The sequence below is a fragment of the Astyanax mexicanus genome, chromosome 17, assembly GCF_023375975.1.
Source record: "Astyanax mexicanus isolate ESR-SI-001 chromosome 17, AstMex3_surface, whole genome shotgun sequence".
NCBI lineage: Eukaryota > Metazoa > Chordata > Actinopteri > Characiformes > Acestrorhamphidae > Astyanax > Astyanax mexicanus.
The window spans coordinates 45,346,593-45,365,211 of record NC_064424.1 but is presented as its reverse complement, the minus strand read 5'-3'; the positions used below and the strand labels follow the sequence as shown (position 1 = coordinate 45,365,211).

Here is an 18,619-nt window from a genome sequence, read left to right as displayed (position 1 = left end):
ATACCTTGAGTAGGAACTTCCACTACGATCTGAAGATCACTGGTTTAAATCCTGGATCATGCTGCTTGGCATCAGCAGCCGGAGTCAGAGAGAGCATTCCAACTTCACTATTTATGTAATGTTGGTCAGCACAGGTAGCACTGTCCTCCAAGCACTAAGCCTAACCAGTGATCAGTGGAATCAGTGGACCAAGGAGTGAGTACGGTAATTAGCCTTCCAAATTGGGGGAAAAAGAAATACAAATTTGAAAAACGTCCAATAGAAATCAATGCACGCTGTACAGTATTAGCTCTGAAGAACCTCTGATTAATATTAGCAACCAGTACTCTGTAAAGCAGGAAGCAAAACAAACCACATCTGTCCTCAAAGACAAAAATCACTCTTCTCCTTAATATCCACACGAATCTTCAATCTGAAAACTCCCAGAGAGGAACAGAAACTGAGACAGATACAAAAAGAAACACAAAGAAAAAGACATAACGGATCCTAGAGAAGCTGTGATTGCAGAAACTGGGCCACAATCCAAATGAGTGGGCAGCGGTGGAAAGTACCAAATCACATGCAATTTACATAGTGTACTTAAATGACTTTAACGACTGTACATTACTTATTACTAATTAGCCTTAGCATGTGCAAGTAGCTGATTTGCAATTTATCTACTAATAATGATGAAGTACTTAAGCATTAGTTACTTACTACAAATATAAAAGTAGTATACTACAGAAGTATTTCAAACCCTAGTATCTATACTTTTACCTATAGAGTAATGAATGGGAATACACTGGACACCTTTAGTTGTATCTTACTAATAATGCATATAATACTCCAGTAGTAACTATTGCTGCTAAGTATAAAGGTACTATTGCTGTGTTTCTCATATTATTTGAATGTGTTTGATAATAAGTTAAAGCAGCACTAGGTAAGATTTCCTTGATTTTTGATCTTTTTAAAGAAGTAAAATTACAGCTTGAAACTGCAGCGCTGCATTGAGGTGTAATAGGAGGAATAGCGGTGCTCTCGTGTCTGTGGCGGAGCTCCTCTGCGACACTGTAAGTTTTCCGAGGCGGCCGCGACCAACGCTCGCAAGAACTGCAACCTGCTTTCCGACCTTTAGTTCTAACAGTTCTACAAGGACTACTGGTTCATTCTTTACAAACTAACATACAGACACTCTGGCAGAAGCTGGAAAGAGACCGACTATGTCTGTGAAAGCCAGAAAACGCCTGAAATATACATTTATTACACTCTACAACTATAGGGGGAGCCCATGAGCACAAAATCTCAATCCTACCTAGTGGAGCTTTAAAAGTAGGGGTGTGCCATTTCGTTTCATACTCACTAATATCGCAAACATTTTTTGAATATAACTCACTCCTTTTTTTCTGTTTTTAACAAAAGAAAAATTCACACTGTTCTCATTTCACATTCTATATCTACTAGAGACAGATTATATCTGTCCCGTATCATTTATTTTATTTTAATCCTGGATAAATGGAGATATTTTGAGTGCATTATTATTAGTATCATGGCATTCTGGATCATTGACTTCTGTTACAAATCTGATAGAATTCTTGTATTTTTAATATCTCAGTTTTTTTTGTTGCAGTAATGAAAATACTATGAAATATTGTGATGTTATTTTACAGCCATATTGCCCACCCTTAGATAAGAGTTATATAAACAGACACAAAGAGCCAGGGGAAGAGGGGGTTGAGAGAGAAAGAGAAAGAAAAAGAGAGTAAAAGAGAGAGAGAGATGAAGAGTGAGATATATTGATTGATTACACAGCTCTTCCTTGCTACAGTCTGAGTTAATCAGCGTGATTTGCAGGTTTGGGAGGACGGTGGACAGACGCAGTAAATCAGCTGAACCCTGATTTGGCTCTGCTGGACAGGGCAGTTTAAACTGGCGTGTTTCTGCACCTCAGTGGGCCCAGAAGTTTCCATTCACAGCAGACACAGATTTTGCATGCATCACCTCAGGCTGCCTGTGGTTAAACCTGCGAAACACTTAAGCTAAACACACAGCATGCAAACTTTAAAATCAACATGCACTGCACAAACAGCTCACACAAAGAACTTAAACAAAGATGCTACCACTGAAATGCACCAGCCAACACCTATTAGTACAGCAATCACTGCAAAAAAGGGTTTTTAAAGAGCTTAAAGGGTTAAAGACACTAATGTTGCTGCTAATAATAATGTATTCCCCCCTTATCCCCTGTTTTTGAGGAAACACTTCACTATCATAACTAGATTATGGTTATGATTACAATCAGTTTCATAGACCTTAAAATAGAACCCTGTGAGACTCATATATACCATATACATGATTAATCAAACAGTTACCAATAAAGCATGTGGGTAAGAGGTTAAACAAAAAACAGTCATATAATCCCTCCCTTTAGTGGTAACACAAATACAGTAGCTATTTCTACTTTTTACTGTTTATAATTTAAACCTCAATCATTTAAAAGCAGCGGCCAAATAAAATTAAAAACATCCTACTTCAGTTCATTTTTACTGGACAAATAATAAAAATAATAAACATGTCTACAGTGATATAAATAGCTTTCTGAATATGAATACAGGAAGTCTACACAGGACTTTGTTTCTTCCAAAGTCAAGAGCATTAAAAAGAGTTTTTTTACTGATTTTGTTGGAGTAACTGTTTCTACTGCTGCAAGAATTTGATTGTTAATTGTATTCAGCAAAAACAGCATTAGTAAGTAGGGGTGTGTTATATCATATTGCACACAATAATATTGCCAGCATTTATGAATATTGTGAACGATATTATACCCTGAAATAGTGTCATATCAATTAGCAACCACCTCTAATTATCACATCAGGGTACTACTTTTTTTTTTTTTTTTACTGTTTTTAGCAAAAGAAAAAATCACACTGTTCTCATTTCCCATTATTTATCTACTAGAGACAGATTATATCTGTCCAGTATCATTTATTTTACTTTAATCCTGGATATATGGAGTGTATTATTAGAATGATGACATTCTGGATCATTGACTTCTGTTACAAATCTGATAAAATTCTTGTATTTTTTTAACATCTACATTAGGGGTGTGCTACATCATATCGTATGCAATAATAAAATGTCATTTTTATTTTGATGCAGAAGTATAATCTTAAAATATTTGTTCAATATTTTCAGTGTTTTGTCATATCGCCAAAAATATCGTTATCACGAAAAGTACCACAAAATATCGTGTGATATTATTTTAGGCCCATATCGCCCTCCCCTATTAGTAAGGTCAGGATGTTAGGTGATAACCATTCACCACCCCAAAAAAACAAAATATCAGATACCAGATAATTGTTTTAAAAAATCAGGTGCTACAAAAGGTTCTTTGAAGGAAGCCTCAGAATCTATCTTCCAAAAATAACCTTTTTTTGTACAAAACAAAGTGTGAGCGTATATTTTAATGGAGAAATTCTGACAACCACCGCTCTTAATTCTTTTTTTTTTTTTTGGATATAATAAAATAATAACATAGTAGCTTGTAGATTTAACAGTGACAAAATGTATTTTTCACAAAAAGATTGTAGAGGCCTGTTTTTATTTTTGATTCAAACAAAATATTTCTGTTAAGAACACAGTAAGAGTATTTTTTTATTATTAAAAATGTATTTATTTCTAAAAAGAGAAGTAAAACTTTTTGTTTTATCTGATTTATATGTATCTATGGTATTTCACTGTTCTGTTTTTTTAAGAGGGTCATTTTCTACAGCGTTAAGCTTATATGCGGCTAGAAAATAGTATAGCAAACAGAAATGGGAGTGATATACAGGGGAAGTCATTATGTGAAATAGGATTAAAGTAATAAAACATCTACATTGGTGCGTATTTCCCCCAGTAACTATATAAACAACAACACACCTTATTTATGTTATTTGCATGCAGCATTTTACGATTAAGCATTTTTTTTCATGTGCTGTATTAGTATACATAAATAAAATCTACTAATGCTGTGGTTTGTAGCCTGCTGATTAGTCACATTACTGACCTTTTGTGTGCAAAGAAATGTGTACGCACCCCTGTTTCTGTTTTAAACCATAAAAAAACCCAAACCGCACAAACATGACTTTACTACCAGCATGTGCGACATTAGTACAATGAGCATTAACCAATAAACATGACTCTTACTAATGATTCATCTTTTAACACATTTAAAAAAGCCCTCACCACCTCCAGAGTTATCGGTCTGCTGAAACCAAACACACACCACACACAACATGCTGCCCAAGTCCACACATCTACACACACAGCACAAATAATAAAACACTCACATCCTTAAGTATTAAAAAAAAATCACAAAATATGATCAAATTTTACCTGCATGCAGGTGCTCCAGACCCTCCTGCCAATCAAAATCAGACGCATGGTATGACTATGATAAACAGAAGGGATGTCAACAAAGGATTTACAGCCAAAGCCCAAGAAATAATAACACAAATCAAACAGCAAAGACTACAGAATCTCTACGCTAATTTAAAGTATTTAAAAGCATCCCGTGTATTTCTCCTGCGGGTGGCTGGAGATTGGACACTCGGACGTCTGGGGCTTTCCCTCAGTTTGAGAGTTAAGAAGTTAAAAAGCAGAAGAACGGCAGCAGAAAACCCCCACGCCCCTTTTCTGCTATTACGTCACACACCCTGTCACTGCAGTTCGGTTGGTCACCCCGTGGCTTCTGTGGTGTGACTGCAGAGCTGCAGAAACAGGATGTGAAAAACTAGGAGTGTGTGTGTGTGCGTGTGTGTGCGTGCTTGAGCGAGCATGTGTACAAAAGGGCTTTAAATGCCATAGTGCTACAGTTTAAAAACAGAAAACATTCAGGTAGGCAGGTTCTGTAAATGCATTGACATCAAGGCTATGCGATTAATTACATAATTATGATTTTTAGGCTAAAAACATCAAACGAGCTGCAATAACACCTTGAGTAACAAAAACAAAAACCTGCTTCAACTTATGCATTTTATCTCTGTGTCAAAACATTGCGATAAATATTACTGAATCTAGAAAATGTTTTAAAATATTGTCAAATACTTTTTTTTTATTTAATTTTTTTATCCAACATCTTTCCCAGGCCAGTTATCAAACCCATTCATTAGGACTCCCCCTATCAATAGTGATGCACCAACACCAGGAGGGTGAAGACTACATCAGCTCACAGACTCACAGCTCACCTTGTGCTAAATGACATCACACTAGGAGTGATGAGGGGAAAGAGCGCCATCTACTGTACCCACCCAGAGAGAGCAAGGCCAACTGTGCTCTCTCAGGGCTCTGGCAGCTGATGGCAAGCTACATGAACGGGATTCAAATACTTTAACATAATTCACACTGATCGCACACAACAAACTACTTCTTAGCCTGAGATTGCAGCCAAGCCAATTATCAGTTTAAATGTTTAAATGGTGCCAAAGAGTGAATCACCAAATGCTTGTTCCTAGCTGACTCTCGAACACTTCCTGACTCCCTATATACACTATATTTCCAAAAGTATTCTCTCATCCATCCATATCAATAAACTCAGGTTCCAGTGCCCAAATTTGATCTTAACTTACTGATTCTTTACTTCACCTTGTGGAGCTATAATCAAATAAATAGGGCAACCCTGCTGTAAAGAATATTGGTAGTCAATTTCTGTAAAACTGACAGCCATAAATCCATAATTCCTGAATTTTGCTCATTTTATTCTCTTCGGTAAAACAGATGCTTGTAAGTATTGTGGAATTGTCTAACCATATATTGAGTATTTCATGAAATACCATGTAATCCCACCCCTACTATCTACCGAGATTCCCTCTGGTATGTTTTATACATAAAGATGTCCAATGATCTCAGTTATCCCATTTTAAAATCGTTCAGCCCACCAGCACTATGAGCAAGTATCTGAATGTGAACTATAGACTCATTGTAATAAGCTTTGACCAGTCTGAGTCTCTGCATGAAGAGACTCAGTAAGATATCAGTGAATCTAACTATAATGGCAACACTTAGCTTCTTTTACAGAGAAAAGCTGCATGTCAGCTCACAGACAGCTGTAACTCCACATGCTGACCGATTTAACTCTGAACAATGTGGACACGCAGCTCACACACAACTCCGAGTGCACATTTTTATGACACACATAAAGACTAAGCAGCTGAATGTACTGCCAACAAACATTACACTCTGCAACCACTAATTTATAGAACCACAGTGATCTTCACATAATTAACATCACATTCCAACAGAGACACTCACAGGTTTTCCCAGCTTTCCTCCTCCAGAGTTTGGTGGTCAGTCATGCAGGTATGTAAATGACTGACGGGGCCTGTTTTTCACATTGTAGAAGTGACTGTGGCTGAACAGGGCCAAAATATGTCCGACTTTAGGTAATTATTACAGAAACCCAAACCTCAACCAATCTGCAATAATCAACTGAGAGCAACACTAAATTACAGAGCCATTAAACCATAAAAAAACATCTGTAATAAAATGCGAAACAACTCAGTCAGTATTTGTGCTACACACACAGGAATTTGCCCTTTGCATTTAACCCATATGTGCAGTGAACACACATGTACACACATGAGCACACACACACTAGTATGCAGGTGGTCAGGTCTAGGTTCAGCAACAGTATGTGCTCAAATATGAATATACTAAATATAGACCAGGTTATTCCATCAATGGATTAACTTTTTCTTTCCTGATGGCACGGCCATACTCCAAGATGACAATGTCAGGATTGATGGAGCTGGAATTGTGAAAGAGTTTAGGGTTCAGGAAGCATGAAATCATCATTAATTGAGAGAGTTCACCACAGAGTCCAGATCTTAACCTCATTGAGAATCTTTAGGATGTGCTGGATGGAGAAGAGCTGCTTTGTGCAGTGGTCAGACTCTACCATCATCAATGCTGCTGCAAGATCTTGGTGAAAAATGAATCCAGCAACACTGGATTGAAAAAAATTTTGTGACGTTGCAGGAGCTTATTGAAACAATGCGACAGTGAATGTGTGACACAATCAAAGCTTTTTTTTCTCAGAAAATACACTATACTACTCATATTAACCATGTTTCCCATAACTGCTAAAAGGTCACTATTTGTACCAAAAAGACACTACCACTAATGTGTTTATATTACAACAAAGCAAAGTCCAACCTTCTGTTATTAAATTATGAACATGAATCATTTTATTACTCAATATTTCCATTCCTCAAACAGTCAGTTACTGGTTGTGTATGAATGTGTCACATGGTGGCAGGGAAATGACATCACTGGAGGAACACAAACATCACACTGACTGAAAATAAAGGTAAGCGCAGTCATGCTGAGACAGTCCAAAAAAAATGAAAGAATTACTTACCTGAAAAAATACAATTCAGGCGCCTATTTTACACAATATTTTTTACTTAAAAAAAATATATGATTTAAACTCTGGAGAAAAAAAAAAGTAAAAAAAAAAAAATTCTGGAAATTCTGGATTACAAGGTACTAATTTCAAATAAGAAAACAAAAAATCCACACCACAAAACAGTGATAATCAGTATTAATGCAGTAAAAAAGCAGCTAAATTCCCCAAAGGTTCCCCAATTCAGCCTGAGCTCTCTGAAAAACTCCCACTTCAAAGACATGCGGGACTTTAACCTTTACAGAAAGGGCTGTGTTTTTATTAATGACTAAATGTCATTTTAGCAAAAACACACAGCCACAGGAAAATAATGATAAGAGTTTAATACCTATAATAATAACTGCGTCTGCACATTATCAATAGAAAATATTATTTTAAAGCTGTAAAATGTCCAGAATTGATACAACGGTGATTAAAACCACAGTGTCTGACTGTGTCTGACTGTGTCTGTATCAATCCTGTTTTTTTCTTTCTGTGTCATTTACTGAACTCTCTGTATCTACACTTTCATCATAAAGATTTTGACATTTAGATTGATGGCATTTAGCATTCTGGTGCTTCCAGACAAAAATCTTCAAAAAGGCAACTTTACAGTTCTTCACTTTCAGTGGAGGTCAATGTAAAAGATAAAATTAAAGTCATTTCGGGGCATTAGTATTGGTCCATTGGAAACAATTTAAGCAACATCTGAGAGATTCATATTACGTCAAAAAGTAACAAATGAATAGACACTGACAATATATTCTTTTTCAGAGTGGCTAACAAAAAGATTTACTTAGATTTATTTAGAAAATGGCCTGTTGCCAGAGTGAAGAGACATGTCTATAGATACAGCACCTTTAAGCCTAGATACTGCCCAATACACTACAGACATTACTGATACCTATATATACCCACTATATACCTATTTACCATCATCTTTGAGATAGATAAGCTAATTAAGTTCCTTAATTAAAGTTCCTTTCACTTCAGATCTGAAAGCATCCACAGGTGTTTGTTTATCCGTCTTCTGTGAGAAAAAGACGACTCAGGACTGTGGGTCCAAAAGGATATGGAGAAAAATAATATTACTGCTGTTACAGCAATATAATGATTGTCCCAGTGTCCAGATCTCGACATCATTGAATGTATATAGGGGATTTGAATGGTGAGAAGCAGAAAATGCTACGATTTCTAAGGCCAAAGATACACTTGCAGGTGGATGCGCATGATGATGATGATGAAGGCATTGTATTGCATTAGTATTGCATTAGCAGATCCACAGACACATAATCTACATGATCATAAAATCTTCGAGATCTCCCAGCAGACCAGTTCTCCTCGCTGGTGACTGACAATATGCCTCCATTAGGCTCATTTTCATCACTCAATGTTAATGATGCCACTGATACTCTTTGCTCCACATTAAGCTCCTGTTTGGACGACCTCTGTCCTCAAACATCTCGAGCCATTAAACCAAGCAAACCGCAGCCATGGCTCAAAAATGACACACTCAGGGAACTACGCTCCAAACTCAGAGCTGCTGAAAGAAAATGGCAAAAAAAGCAAAACCAGACAGACCTAAAAAACTACCAACTGCTCCTGGCTTCTTTTTCAGCCAGCCTCACTGCTAAAGCTGAAATCTATCACAAAAAAATCAGCTCCCTCACAGACTCCCGGAAACTATTTGCTACATTCAAAACACTACTCAACCCTCCACCTCCTCCTCAGGCTACCTGCCTTACGGCTGAAGCTCTTGCCTCATTCTTTACTGGGAAAGTGGCAGCTATCAGCAGACAGTTTACTGATGCGACATGTAGCAGTCCTACATCATGCGCTGCTGCCCGGTATCCCTCTACCGAAGGCGTCGCTTTCTCCTCGTTCGCTCCTCTCACTGAGAACGAGACACTGGCTCTCCTAACGCGTAGCCGTCCTACTACGTGTCCACTTGACCCGATTCCTTCAGACCTTCTGCAAACCATTGCACCTGCAATCATTCCGGCTATTACTCACACCATCAATGCCTCTGTAACATCTGGTGTGTTCCCGACTGCTTTTAAACAAGTACATGTGACACCACTGCTTAAAAAGCCTTCTCTCAACCCCGCCCAGGTTGATAACTACAGACCGGTCTCACTACTGCCTTTTCTTTCTAAAACATTTGAAAGAGCAGCTCTCAATCAAGTCTCTGGCTTCCTCACCCAAAATGACCTCCTGGACCAGAACCAATCTGGTTTCAAGAAAGGGCACTCTACTGAGACGGCTCTGTTGTCTGTGACAGAAGCGTTAAAAACTGCCAGAGCTGCAGGACAGTCCTCAGTGCTCATTCTGCTGGACCTCTCGGCTGCTTTCGACACAGTCAACCATGACTTCCTCCTAACTATACTCTCGAACATGGGGATCTCAGACAATGCGCTGTCATGGTTCAGATCGTACCTCACTGGGCGCTCGTTCAGGGTGTCATGGCAAGGACGGCTGTCCCCAGCCCACTCGTTACCCACTGGGGTTCCCCAGGGTTCGGTACTGGGACCTCTTCTCTTCTCAATATACACCACCTCTCTAGGTCGGGTTATCCGCTCACATGGTTTTTCCTACCACTGCTTTGCTGACGACATTCAGCTATACCTGTCGTTCTCACCAGATGATCACTCAATCTCTGCACGAATATCACGGTGTCTCTCAGACATATCCGCATGGATGAAGGAACATCACCTCCAACTAAACCTCTCAAAGACTGAACTTCTGGTCATACCAGCAAAACCTTCTATTCAACACAACTTTGCCATAACCATCGACTCTCTCTCTCTCTCTCTCACCAACAAAGGTTGCTAGGAACCTGGGTGTCATGGTTGATGACCAGCTTCTTTTCACCCACCATGTGGCCTCAGTTGCTCGGAAAATTTCGACCGTTTCTGACGCAACAGGCCACCCAACTCCTGGAACAAGCTGTGGTAATCTCACGCCTCGACTACTGCAATGCCGTACTAACTGGCCTCCCGGCCTGTGTAGTAAAACCACTACAGATGATTCAGAATGCAGCAGCACATTTGGTCTTAAACCAACCAAAACGGGCACATGTCACTCCGCTGCTCATTGAGCTCCACTGGCTACCGGTTGCTGCTCGCATCAAATTCAAAGCGCTCACAATCGCCTACAAGGTGATGACAGTACAGGCTCCTTCCTACCTGCACTCGCTCCTGAAGGCTTACGCTACCTCCCGGCCGCTGCGCTCCTCCAATGAACGTGGCCTCGCTTTGCCAAACACTCACACAAAGCAATCCAGACTGTTCTCATACAGAGTTCCCCAATGGTGGAACAAACTACCTTCCACTACCAGATCAGGAGAATCTCTCACTATCTTTAAGAAACTCCTGAAGACAGAGCTTTTCAAAGAGCACTTACTCTCCTAACACCTCTAACAAACTAACTAATTCTAACTCTACTCCTCTATCCCATTATTTCCCTCTGACCTCCTTAAGGCCCTATCTATAGATGCTTTATTTTTAACTTCTATTATTTTTGTACTTAACCTCTTCTATTATTTGCACTTCAATATTGTAAGTCGCTTTGGACAAAAGCGTCTGCCAAATGTAACGTAATGTAATGTATAACAGACAGTGCTTTTGTGTCAGGCATTTAGTGTTTAAACCCCGCCCACGAGACACTTGTACGAGTACCTCAATATATGGCGATATATTGAATTGTAACCTCTGCATCATGATATGCATCGTAACGGCAATACACAGCTCTAGACATAAAAGTGGTGACATTATTAATAAAATATTTATTATTTGATTTTATTTATGAAAAACAATTACAAAAACCATTACTGATAAACACACACAAACACACACTCTTACAGCTTGTTTTTGGAGTTATCAGGATGCCTGCAGCGAGGGATAGCAGACACACACACACTTATCAGAGCACTCACAGACACACACACATGCTCACACACTCAGGGCGGGCAAAGATACCGACCTCAGCACTAATCCAGTATCCGACACAGAAACTGCAAGTTTTGTTGGAGATGAAGAAACGCTGTCTTGAACAACAGGCTTCTAATTTAAGGCAACAGAAGCAGCAGTTAAGTTAAATAAGACTAAGGTTTCAGTACAGTGTTGTGTGTCGTATTTCCATGCATTTATTTTCAGGCCTTACTCTACATTCTATAATTCAGGTCACCTTGCCATGAGCACACTGGCCAGTGTTCAACCTTAATAACAACTCTAGTGTGGGCAGTTCCCTGAGGAAACACTTCTTTAGCAAGTTCTATACTGCTAAACCATGACTTGTATACAACCTCAGAGACACCCAATCCTAACCTTAACCACACAGAAACCCCCTCCTAAATCCCACCCTAACGTTAACCCTTTTCATCCACACCTAATTTAACCCTCAGATGCAGCTCAGAAACCAAAGTCTAGCTGCGGCTTCTTTTCCGTTGCTTAGTAAAAGCTGCAGTTTTGGGGGGGAAAAATATTTTCAGTTATATAAAGCAGCTAAATTACCCCCAAAACCACAAAACAAAACATGTTCATGTTTTTATCATCTGTTCCACAAAAAGTGATAAAAATACTCCCACACAAAACTTGTTTCTAAGCCTAATCATTAGCAAAAAAAAAAAGGTTTAAAAATAATAAAACAAGCTTTTAAAAAAGGAAACCCTATATAAACCTTTTTCTGATTTTGTTGCATTAACAACATTTTTGCCTTGAATTGTACAAAAGCAAAAGGAACAAATTAAAATACTTGATTTTCACAGGTTCTCATTAGTTTTTACATGTTTAATTCTATTGCTTTTCAAAGATCACAGAACTACAATTTAAAGGTTTACTGAACAGTGAAGATATGCGATTTGATCGTGTTATTGAAAATGTCATTGTCATTCAGTCTTTTCACTTGTTTTTGCTATTTTTTAATACTTTTTTGGCTGTTATATATTTTCATATATCCCTAGTGATGGGAAATATATATAAAACAATATCACAATATTTTTAGTGTGTTTCTGCGATGGCAGAATTGGCAAAATATGGCAAATATTTTTTTTCAAGAATATGCTAATGCAACAAAATACATGTTTCCAACATGTCTGAAATGTCAGAAAATACACCAAACTATCTTCCACATAGCAGTCACTACTGAAGCTTCTCCAGCTGAAGGATTGTACTCAGTTATAAAGCTATCGCTGAAACACACTCACGAACAGAACTCTGCAGTATCTGCCCTTCATCTTCAGACCACAATGACACACACACACACACACTCACACACACACACACACACGACCACATTCACCCTGAGCTTACTTGACTGTGCTATACTATTAAAGAAATACACCAAATATTTGCGGACACCCCTTCTAATAAAAGCATTCAGAACCTTTAAGATGCAACCACTGCTAAAAACAGTGGTGCAAATGCACATAAACAGCTTTTTGATCACTGTAGATAAGTACTGCCAATAGAAAAGAACTCTGTAACAGATTAATAATTTAGGCACTGTGTCTATAAGCACCAGTCTGATCATTTTTACCTGCCCAAAATAAATCCTGTATTTACTAATAAAGGACAAGAGGATAAACCACACTGTAAACTGTGCAGCTGTCTGTGACTTTACTTTATCTACACGGTTGAGCAGCTATAACTAGGACTGTGAATGATTAAACACAGTGTTTAAAAACTCCAGCAGCACTGCTGCATCTGATCCACTCATACCAACCAGCACAACACAACAAAAGGGCTTATACCTCATACACCATAAGCATAAAAATAAGGAGGTATTTTATTTACGTGGCTGGTTATTCTATGTGCTTGCATAGCGCACTGCACCTCTGGTCATATTAAGATAAGGTTGAGGAAGCAGAAGGAATCAAGACTTTGTGCTGACATCTGCAGGAGTGATGCTGCTGGAATGATGAAACAGGTCGAAGAATTATTTTTCTACGAATTTAGAAGGGAACTGAAAGAGTGTGAGTGTACAGACAGGGTGTGTATGTCTGTGGCTGTTACTGGCCTCTTTCCCACTGCTGGGCCAAATGGTTACTTCGGCTGTTTCGTACCATTCCATGAATAGCAAAACTAAAAGTAACAAGTGACCAAAGTGTTATCATCAGAACAAGACCAAAGGCCACACATTGTGCCCATATGTAAACCTGCTTTGGGCCAAAGGTATTTTCACATGCTGATTTTGTAATGGACGCATAATAATTTACCTTAGGGGCAGATCCTGTAAGTGTAACTCCTGTAAGTAAGGAAGAGGGACCTCCATGAGCGTCAATAATCCTTAGGTGCCTGATTTAACTGGTTCACTAGTTGTCTTTCACTGGAGCACTTTGGGTAGATACAGGTGGTATAAGAGTAATACCATACACCCCAGCATTTAAAAATGATGACCGTGTCTACAAATAAGGACATATCTGACATGTCACATTCCAGCTAAAGTAGCACATTCATTCATGTGCATTTAAGATGCTCACTGATCTCGCTCTAAAAAACAGGTAGAAAAAAAATACAGAATTGCAATAGTTGCGAGTTTAATGATGTGCTGAGCTTAAACGAAAAGGAAAACAGCAAACCTGGACGTAGCAGTCTGCAAACCTCAAAATAGCTGAGAAAACCCCCAAGACCACTCACTCGACTGTGTGCTTTCAGATATTAGGCTTTATCTTCTAACTGTGAGTGATTTGAGAGTCAGTTTGCTGTAACACCCTCTGTATTGTGGTGTCTAGCATGTTTTAAGCTCTCTATCTGTTTAAGCTCTCTATCTGTTTATGAAAAAATGGTTGGTTAAGAGTCTAGACATTGCAGACCCTGCAGATCATTTTTAGCCCTCCTGTAACTCCAACACCAGTTTTTATCATCTATACTCAGATCAGATATTGGGTAGATCTGCACTTATGTAATTAGTCAAGCTAAAAGTCTCTTGATCTGAGTCATTCTTGTGTAAATGCTTTATATGTATGACTTCAGTTAGTCAGATTTGAATGAGTTCTGTGGTCCACAGATTGTTAGCTATCATGCTCACTAAGCCAAGGCTAACCAGCTTCTCTCTCCTGATTCAAAGCAGTGAAACATTTGTAAAGATCATACTGATAGTTTAACATTTATTTAAAGAGACACTCGTCCAAGCTGCTTGAGGTTTAGTGTGAAGTTTCCACCAATCAGTGATGGTTTGGAGAGACATGTCATCTGCTGGTGTTGATCCACTGTGTTTTATTATCAAGCCCAAAGTCAGTGCAATGTTTTCCCACAAAATCTTACAACTTTAATAGAGATGCAGATTTTATTTTCCAGCAGGATTCGGCACAATGTCCACACAGCCAAAAGTACAAATTGCTCTTATATAATATTCAACATTTCTGAGACACTGTTTCTTGGGTTTTCATTGACTATAAGCAATAACCATCAACAATACAAGAAATAAACACTTAAAATGGATCACTCTGTGTGTAACACATCTATATAATATATGAGTTTCACATTTTAAACTGATTTCCTGAAATAAAGTAACTTTTCAATTATATTCTAATTTTTTGAGATGCACAGCTTATACTACTACCTGACTCTGGTAATACCCTGATACCGCCCTACCCTAGATGACCACTGCATACCAGGAAGACCTCACAAGATCTTCCTGATACTAGGGGATGTTCTGACCAGGCTGTTTATTCATCACAGTCTGGTTCCTGGCACACTCATACCACGTCAACAGTGTTAACTTTCACACCACACATGTACACAACAAAACAACACACACATCTATTCTATTACCCACACAAATAAGAGACCTGAGCAGGTGTGCATGTACAAAGACAGTGGCTTGAGATGAACTGGGTTGCCTGATCTTTCACCTTCATAATCCTCTCTGTTAAAACCTGGAGCTTAAGCAGATGTCCAGTCTTACTTTTCTACAAAGCTGCCAGAGACACGCAGGGCGAGAAAGAGTTTACTTCAGTCTACTAGCTTTAAGAACGCAGAACACCATTAACTCCACAGACTTGTGTAGACCTTTAGAACATTACACCAGTGGCTTCCTTTGAATATACTTGTCTCCTTCATGATCCTGATGCTTCGGTTCTGTACATTAGGATACATCTCACCATCTGAACTACTACACACTTCATATACTAATAAATAAAAAGGTTTTAAGTAAATGTTAATATAGTAATGTAAATTGTGTGCCAACTGTGTGGCCATATTCACTCATATTCCCTCATATTCACATACACTGCATTCAACAATAAAGATAGCAAGGAGCTTCTTTAGAGCTTCTGTGGAAACACAAAGCTTAAAAAAGCACCACATTTCCCACACTGTTCTACATTTAATGGGCAAATGTATGAGCTTTTATGCCAACCCATTCTTAGCCTGTAGTCATCAGTGTGGAGTCGATCCCCCTTTGCAGCTCTATAACAGCAGAACATTGAGACTTTTTCTGCACACTGCACTTCTCATCACTCAGACACCTCAATCTGTAACTTTACATGGTTGTGTTTGGACTTTTCTGAAGAACTACTTTAAGAAAATTCCTGGAAAGGAACTGCTGAATAAGGCCAATGATTGCAGACAAACACAGTCATTCATGTGATTCTGATTAACTGTAAGTTTACTGTAACTGTAAATGTTTCTTGTTGGGTTGTTAAAGATGCCCAACCTTAAAAGGGTTGGTTGGTTAACTCTGCTAACTACTCGAAGCTAAGCTAAGCTAACCCTACTGGAAAGTACCCTGTCCACTCTCCATGCTCCTGACTAATAAAAGTGAAACTGGGCTTTTCTCAGGGAAGGGTTTCTCAGAAACAGATGCAATTATATATAAAGGCTTCAGGCTCTTCCTTTTTCCATTGTTTCCTTTTTCCATGTGTGATGTTCAGACACATCACACATCCAGAGCTTCGGAATATTCGCTTCTGCTGACCCAAATGAAAGGTCAGCAGTGGTTAATTTATTTCCTTTACATCAGGTTTAATTCTAACCGACATGTTATATGGACAAAAGTGTTGGGGCAACTGCTTGTTCACGCTTTCTTCCTAAATCACGGGTATTAAAAGAGTTTATCATGATTTTGTTTAGGTAACTGTCCAAAGAAGACTTTCTACTAGATTTTGGTGCACTCCCGAGAGGATCTGACTGCATGCAGCAACAACAGCATTAGTGAGGTCAGGATGATGGATGATCATGATCCCACCTCATCCCAACTTATTCCAAAAGTATTGGATGGAGCTCCAGTACATATGCTGTGTGTGTTCATAATATAAGTGTATGTGTAATAAACACAATAATAATCCTTGTTAACTAGCTAATTAGATAATTTAACTAAACACTAAACATGTCAAGAATGAAATGCAGCAGTCAGAGTTGTATATGTATTTAGTTTAAACAAACCTTTCCTTTAGCACTAAATTATTCAACAAATATTTGCTTTATTAACAGCAAAACAGGGAAAAGCTAAAGAAAACAAACTCTATCTAACATGACTTCCTATCCTCTGTAACCAGTATGTTAGCTATAGAGATAGATAAACAGGTTGAATATAACAAGACAAACATTAAACCCTTTTAAAAAAGCTCATAAACCACTGTTTTTATTTACTGTTTGCGTTTTTACATTTGTCTGAATTGCAAAACCATGACAGAATATTGTCAGCGAAATAGTGAAAACTGTCAGCTTGCAGTGATAATGATGTATATTTAAAAAACATTGAGATTTACAATGAATACATGCATTATTTACAGCTAACCTATAGTGTTTATAACATTTGTATGTGGTTTAAACAAACCTTTCAACATTTTTTTTTTTGTTTTATTAACAGTAAAACAGAGAGCAGCTAAAGAAAAACAAACAAACTCTAACTAGCTAACTTTACCTCTTAACTTCTGTAGGTAAACAAGTAGGTTAGCTATAGAGATAGACAGACAGGTTGAATATAACATGACAAACAGCTTAGATAGCTTAGATAAATTCATAAACCACTGTTTAAAATATTGTATGCGTTTTTAAACATTAATATTACACAGTATGTATGTAATTGCCTAGTGTTTATAACATTTCTATATGGCTTAAACACACTTTTCTATCCTCTGATATTCTTCTGAAGCATTAGCACTGAAATATTCAACAAATTTGTTTTATTAACAGCAAAACAGAGAAAAACTTAAGAAAAGCAAACTAACTCTAACATTAATCTTACCTCCTAAGTTTTGTAACCAGTAAGTTAGGCTATCTATATAAGTTAGGTAGATAGACAGATATAGTGTTTATAACATTTCTATGTGGCTTAAACTTATATTTTCTTCTTCTGATATTCCTCTAAACCTTTAGCACTAAATTATTCAACAAATTTCTGTTTTATTAACAGCAAAACAGAGCTAAAAAAACAGCTAACATTTAACTTCTGTTACCAGTAGGCTAGCTAGCTGAGCTAAGCTAAGCTAGTTGACTTAACTAGTTATTAACCAATAACGTAACGTTAGATAGGTTAAGTTAGATAAATAGATGACACACAGGCTGAGACAGGTTAAATATAACATGCCAAACATTAAACCCTTAGCTTAGATAGTTCATAAACAACTGTTAGAATACTGCAAGCGTTTTTAAACATTAATTTTAGACAGTTTGTAGCTGTTTAAAGCCCATAACCGTGACATAAAACAGGTAAATCCGTTAGTTAGCTAACTCAAGCTAATAGTACTGAAGTTAAAGGCAGGTTACTTACAGTATTAGGTGAAGTTGGTTAGCTAGGCTACTAGCTGGCTTGGTTTTAACTCCAGGTTCTCCAGAAATGTCCTCCAAGGTCTGACTGAAAGTCGTTAGCAGTGGATGTAAATAGTTAACCGCATGTTTAAGAGCAGTAGGAAGTTATTTAGTGGGGTAAAATCGTGTTTATTCCCCGAGTTTTCCTCCAAACGCTACGGCTAAGCTAACCTCGGGGAGCTAAAGCTACGCTAGCTGACAGCAGCCCGGCGCAGACCTGACTGTGAGTCCTGTAGTTACCTGAGAGCTGTCTAACTGTCTCCTCTAAAAACTCTACTTTTAGACAGCAATCTGTCTAAAAACATTAGGTTTTTATGTGTTAACTCACTACAGGACAGCTCTAAATTAACGTAAATCTAACGTTAACTGGCAGAGGACAGTGAAGCATCTCCATTATTAGTGGAGACTCTCTCAGTCTGTACTGAAAACAGTCAACAGTAGACACTAGTGGGTCAGTGCAGTATTAATA

The 18,619-nt window shown here is 38.1% G+C and overlaps 1 protein-coding gene across 3 annotated transcripts in view; it reads right to left on the bottom strand.

Moving 5' to 3' along the window:
* jak2a (Janus kinase 2a) overlaps positions 1 to 18,599 on the bottom strand; it is a 55,127-nt gene extending 36,528 nt beyond the window's left edge. Inside the window, exon 1 of one of the 3 annotated variants that reach the window (XM_007252799.4) lies at positions 18,113 to 18,599. The gene's annotated coding sequence lies outside the window, so the exon portion shown is untranslated. Of the gene's footprint in view, positions 1 to 4; positions 2,803 to 4,353; positions 4,606 to 18,112 lie in introns of those variants that run through there. The other 2 variants (XM_049466320.1, XM_049466321.1) reach the window with 2 other exon arrangements.
* Positions 18,600 to 18,619: the final 20 nt, after the last annotated feature.